Below are 6,524 nucleotides of genomic sequence, written 5' to 3'. Positions count from 1 at the left end.
TGGAAGAAGGCTAGCAAGGCAGGGAGCAGGTCTTCCAGACCTCACAGCCAAGACTTTAAAGGGGGATTGGGCCTATTTAGGAAGAATAGGTCTATCAAGGGCTACTCATCTTAATGTCTGTATACTATACTCCAGGATCAATGGCAGAGTGAATACAAGTCACTGGGCAACAAGAAGAGAGGGCCATTGTTTTTATGTTCTTCTTATGGGCTTCCTATTGGTATCCGTTTGGTCCTTATGGGAAACAGGATGCTGCATCCCATAAGACTTTGGTCTCATCCAGCACAGCTCTTCCTATGATCTTTCAGACACTCAATTAATGCACATGGAGAGAAGGGTGGGAAGGTGGCAGTCTCCACTGCTGACCTGCTACATGCATCCATTCAGAAAGTTTGGAAAGAAACAAGAATTTAAACCTACATGGATGTTTAACATTTTTCTATCATGGTGGCTATGTTGAAATCTTAATAGGCTTTTTTATCCAATGATACCCATTCCTTGTAGTATAAAGTAATATGTGAATGAATGCATATTAAAATATAAACAGAACATGGTATTTAAATCACACTTTACTTTCCTGCTGAAAGCACTTCACGTACATTATGTATTCTTTACAACCACTCCCCTCAAGGGTATAGCTATCTTCCATCTTGTGATAACTTATGAGACAAATATGATTTACCTCAAGCCATTCGGTAGATTTACATATGAGCTGAGATTAAAATGTGAACTTCCAGTTTATAGCTCTTGACAACGGCACTGAATCATCTCAACAATTTTCAACAACCAATGACAAATCATCCCATTGGCACAATATTGTAAAAATAAAATTGAGGCATTTAGAAGCATCCTACAGAACTGTTTCATACTCACTGACACATTTGGTTCGGATTTGGAAAGGATTTTGGTTGGATTGCCAAGCGCTTTGTACAAACAATCATTTTTGGGGATTATTCGCTCCACTAGTGCTATATTTGGACTGGAAAGTGATCCTGGGTGAGGATGGGGAGCCACTGGGAAGCAACAGGACGGTCTCAAACAGATGACAGTATGTGCAAGGAAGGAGCAACTTAAAAGTATCTGGGCAAATTTCCACATTGACTCAACTAACACTTTTTCCCATGACATCACATTCAAAACAATCTCCATATTACAGACCATATGCTGATTAAAGAGAAACCCCCGCGTTGCAGAAGCATAGAAGAGCTTACGAAAGACTGAGTGTACCCCAGCTGCATGACTGACAAACTACGGATGTTAATGCAAACAATAAAAAAATCCCAAAGTATGCAGAAGAAGGAGCTGTCTCTGACATCTCAGCAAGATGACGCGAATCAAGAGGTAAGATTAAGCACTAAACTGATATGCGTAGGTAGAATCTCTAAATGGCAAATGGAATGAACAAAAATAAACAATTTACAAGAAAAGTAGGAAGAGGTCAGAATGGGTGATGCAATTAGCAAACAGGATTATGTTTATAAAGGCATTTGAGTTCCTCATGTAAATAACTAGAAGATGAAGCCATAGTGCTTCGCCCAGTTCAGAAGGTCACACAAAAGTCTTAAGGAGGAAAAATGCAGGAAAAATAAATGATACTGTTTTTGCAAAGAAATCTTTCTTTCTTTCTTTCTTTCTTTCTTTCTTTCTTTCTTTCTTTCTACTCTTCTTTCGAAATAAGAAATTTGAATTTAGTTTAACTCTGCATAAGTGTTAATAGTTCACTGTAACAGCCAGCAGCTGACATAGTAATAACAGCATTATGCCTAAAGAGGAGCAGCAGAAGCAGGGAAGTAGACTCTGTACAATTGTCCATTGATTTAGGCCATTATAAGAAAATATGTGGTAGAAATCATTGTCTGTTTATTCATTGGATTCTTAAATATGTTGCTATGAATTGTGTATTTGTCCACAATCCACCCAAAGTTCCATGGGGACGATTTCTTACCCACTCATAAGTTCCCAGGACGGGTTACAGCAATTTATAAATACAATATTAAAATCAGTTTAAAACTGCAGTCAAGAGAATAGGGATAGATAGACAAACAGACAGACAGACAGATAATGTCAAATGCCAGGGTAAAGTATTGACTGTGTGCAAAACACTGACCGTTGCCATCCCTTATTCCAGACACCATCCCAAGACCTTTCAGAACAGCAGCAGGCAGCTGCACCAACCAGTTAATTCCCTGGTCCTGGCATGTGCCCACTTGCTGTGGCATGCAGATCTCCAGGTGTGCCTTATGACTGGGAAAGGTGATGGGCAGAGGACAGAAAGACTGAGACAATAAGAAGTGATGGAATCCACTTCATCAGGAGATTTAAATGTCCCTGTGGCAAACCAAGCATAGCCTAAGACACTTGACTTTAGCTGGACTATACCCATAGCCATGAGACTACAAGCTGCCTTTATGCTGGAAGTGAGAGGGATATTTTCATCTTGATTTTAAATCCATATCTCTGTTATTATGCCTCCTCTGACTTAGCTAAACCCAAGGCCTTGTAGCTATCTTGCAGGAAGTTTTCATCTTCTGCCATCATCTTCTGCCTCCAAAAGCGGTCTTGGACTGATGCATTATCCTTCTTGCCATTAGATTGGCAGATGGTTATGGGATCTGCTGCAGCAATGGCCACTTACTTCAGGGTGAGCGGTGGTTATGGCTCACCACAGCACCTCCACAGCGCCACTGTGAGCTGTGCCATTTTCTCTGTGGTTGTTGCTGCTTCCCCAGCTGCTGTGGAGGCTCTTGGGTCCCCGCCAGGCCCTATATTCCATCCAGCCATTCCACAGTGGTTGGCAGTCTTCATTCAGGTCCACTCCATGGCTATTGCCTGCACAAAACAGGAGAGTTCCCATCTATTTTTCCAAGAGTTTCCTATTGCTGTGATAGGGGTTAGTTGGCAGAGTAGGAGAGAGATTTGGGGTGGTGGTGGTGGTGGTTACTATTTGATCTTTGTATGGAAATCCCAAATAAGATACGTACTTGGAAAGACCCTGTAAAATCTTCTGTCTATTTTGCTTTGTTTCTACCTTTGTTTTCTTTATGAGTCACAACAACTAGTTTCATATCTCTGCTCCTTCTTGAATTTGCAGTGGTGCAAAGTTGGACATGCTTGTTCCTCTTAAAAATAGTAACCTCTCCACAAGGCTTGGGAATATAAGATTATCTTGCTCACAGGGAGGCCAACGGAACATTGCCTATTAAAATTGCTAGTCTCAGGTGGAGCATTTAAATATAGTTCTGGCACAACAATAGGAAAAAATTAGATCAAAGTTTTGCGTATCCTCAGAACCAATGAGATCCCATGTAGTCTGCTAGCATAATTTGATAATCAGAAAGATAGTTTTGGTAGTAATCCCATTACAGAAATCTAATATAAATACCGCTAAGAAGTTCTCTCATGTTCAGCTGAAGTCCAGGATGACCACTGTTAAAATAATATGTAGCTGGGCTAGCTGTTTCCAAATCAAAAGCAAAGACAGGTGAGTCATCTTCAACTTTCTGTTAAAGCCTGCTTATATTTTTCACATTTAGCTGTTCAGAGCATGTCTGTTAACTCCTGGTTCTTTCTCAGAATGCTTTACAAATCCTAGAAATATTTGTGCATAAATGATTTATCGTATCTTTCAAATACAGATTTTTCATAAACAATGAACTTGTGAAAACACCTTTGAAGGGTCTCACATTTGCTCTGCTCATTAAGATAAGAACAAAACACATAAGATTCAAATCTGTTGGGTTCTTTTGCACACAATTAGCAGTGCGCAGCTGTTCCATGAGTGCCGCTCTCCACACACAGGTGGGCTATCAGTTTGCAGGAATGGGCGGTTGTGAGGAGGGAGTCAGCAGCAGAAAACGTCCTCAGGCAATAGGAGGCAGAAGATGAATGGATTGTGCCCACAGACTACAAGTGGAATTGTGAGATATTAAAGATGCTGATAATAACTTTGATGTAGAACAAATAATTCATATTTCTTTTGCACCGTAACATCTTGTGACATTTTAGTCCCAACTGTGAAGCCTACGCTTTTCGCATACTTTAAGGTGGTTGATGGAAATAAGAGTGAGGGAAATGAAGTCACTGAACTTTAACTTTAGGCCAATTTTAAAGTCCCTTGGTTGTAACCCAATGTACGCTTCATGGGAAATAAGTCCCATTGAACATAGTTGGAGTAATTGTGAATAAGATCATATTGTACATGGTGGCCAACGGTGGAACTGGAATAGGAACTAAAGAAGGCTTCTGCTTATAACTTGCCAAGTAGATACTTCTTTAATGAAAGATGTTAGATGAATTTGGCAATATTTGCTTCTCTGCTTATTAGGGTTCACTTCCAGTAGCTTGTACAAATTGATAGTTCTGTCATTTGTACAAACAGCCTTCTAAGAATAAAAGTAAAGCTAGCTAAATTATAACGTTCTGGTATTTCTTTGTTAAGAGAGGCAGACAGTGGAGAGGGAGGAAACCTACAAGACCCAACTAGGTATTGCTGACCCTTTAAAACCACATATTACTTGCTTTTGTAAAGTGTGTTATGTTGCTGTTTAGGAAACTGCCCGCCTTTCCATTCCTGGAATTAGGGACAGTAGAAGTATTTTGAGAAAATATATCTCTTTTAAAATAATTATCAGGCAGTTTTAACATGCAGTTTTGAAGCTGGGAACGAATCAGTAAAACAAGGAACAACAAGAAACTGATATTGGGAATACCCATAGAGATAATGTCAATAAGTACTGGGTGCTTCCCACTGTACTTCCATATTTCTCATTACCATTTCTGAACTTTGGACTTCTGAAACTCCTATATCGCAAAGAGCTTTGAAGCAAGATGAATCCAAATGCCTCACCTCCACAATAGGTTAAATAAATAAACAGCTACTGTACCTACTTGTTCATTCAAAGCAACTCTCATACAAGCTTCTGACCTGCTTGTAAGTAGGTAGGGCTTCTGAGGATTTTTGCTAGGCATTCAGCAGTGGAATAGCACACAGAAATGCGGCTTTGCTTGGCACAAAGATGCAACAATGAGGAAAAGGTTTGCCTTTTGGATGTTTGCTTGTCAGGAAACTGCTGAAAGTACAGTAGCCTTGCCAAGACAAAAGAAACATCTACAGCACTGGCAGCCCTAATTGTATTGTATTCAGACACAACCTTTAGACTCTTCTTTCCCAAGGCTTGTGTTTTAGAGCCCTGCTTGGACCCTGCATATAGCCCTCTTAAACCAACCATGTTTGCTAGCAACCCCTGTGTAAGTTTAATCCTGTAGCCAAAGTTCAGCACAGAGAGCACAGATGATGTTAACATAGCAATCTTGTGTGTAGAATACTGTAATACCTTCCTAAATCCCAGGTAGACAACCTACAGACAGCCTTGAGCACAACGGTGAACAGAGATTACTGAGATGGCCTTGGCTTCCCACAATAAATAGACAGAAAGGAAAAGGAATGTGGTAGAGAGCAATATTTGTTTCTTTTCTGCTAGCACACCTGTTAACAGAAAAGGCAAGGCAATAAATGTAAAGATGCAAACTGTCGTCCTCTTAAGAGTATCTCCAGAATGTGTGTTTGAGAGTAAATAAATATTTTAAGAAATGTTTCTTTTCATGACTAGGGAATGCCCTTGTAACAGCATTCTCAAACATAGCCATGATGCAGAAGGCAGTGCATGCCTTCCTTAGGCTTAAATTAATGTCTTGTTTGTCTTGTTAAAGAAAATTAATGGAGTTGAGGAGCTGCATTAGAAGCCCAGCATCTCCAGACTCCTGTCTTTATGGCATGAGTATTATGCTATTTCTATGTTCCTAATGATTTAACAATCATGATAAGCAGCTAAGGTTGCCAGACAACTGATTTTTACTGGAGTTGATTCCTGACCACTTTCAGTCAATGCATAATCCAAATGTCTGGGTAAAACTGGAAAATACATTTTTTTCCTGGGCATTGTTAAACCACTACAAAGAAGGAGGAGGATTGCCATGAAACAGTACAGATTGAAATTTCTCCATCAAAAGAATTAATTGAAATATAGCCTTTAGTTATCAAAACACTGCCCATGCTTGAATGATCCTCCAAGCCCATGGCTCCAAGGCTAGATAAACTGTAGACAAATGCCATAACCACATGCTCTTCCCTCACCCTTCCCCGCCTCACATCTTGATTTATTTCCCTGGTTTGTTAATCAACATTCAGACCACATTTGAACTGTACTTTTAAAGTTGCATTATATCCATTTAATAGGCATGCCTTTCCCCAAAGAATTATGGGAGCTGTGGTTTGTTAAGGGTGCTGAGAATTGTTAGGAGACCCCTATTCCCCTCCCAGAGCTATAAGAGTTCCCTGTGAAGAGAAGCACTCTGAAAATTGCAACTCTGGGAGGGTAGTCAGAGCCTCCCAACAAGTCTAAACACCTTTAACAAACTGCAACTCCTAGCAGGGCCAGCACAGCCATTAGGTGGGGTGAGGCCTCTGCCTCAGGTGGCAGAAGCCCCAAAATCAGCACTGTGCCTGCCCTACTGGCAGAGAAGCG

At 40.4% G+C, this 6,524-nt stretch overlaps 1 protein-coding gene across 1 annotated transcript in view; it reads left to right on the top strand.

The window, feature by feature from the left end:
* The first annotated feature begins 1,179 nt into the window (after positions 1–1,179).
* The window catches only part of PDE5A (phosphodiesterase 5A), a 125,018-nt gene continuing 119,673 nt past the window's right edge, over positions 1,180–6,524 (top strand). The window contains exon 1 of the mRNA XM_083460280.1: positions 1,180–1,341. The gene's annotated coding sequence lies outside the window, so the exon portion shown is untranslated. The remainder of the gene's footprint in view (positions 1,342–6,524) is intronic.

The sequence above is a fragment of the Podarcis liolepis genome (genome assembly GCF_965112155.1).
Source record: "Podarcis liolepis genome assembly, chromosome: 9".
Lineage (NCBI taxonomy): Eukaryota > Metazoa > Chordata > Lepidosauria > Squamata > Lacertidae > Podarcis > Podarcis liolepis.
Note: the sequence above shows the minus strand (reverse complement) of the source record. Positions and strands in the feature narration are given on the sequence as shown.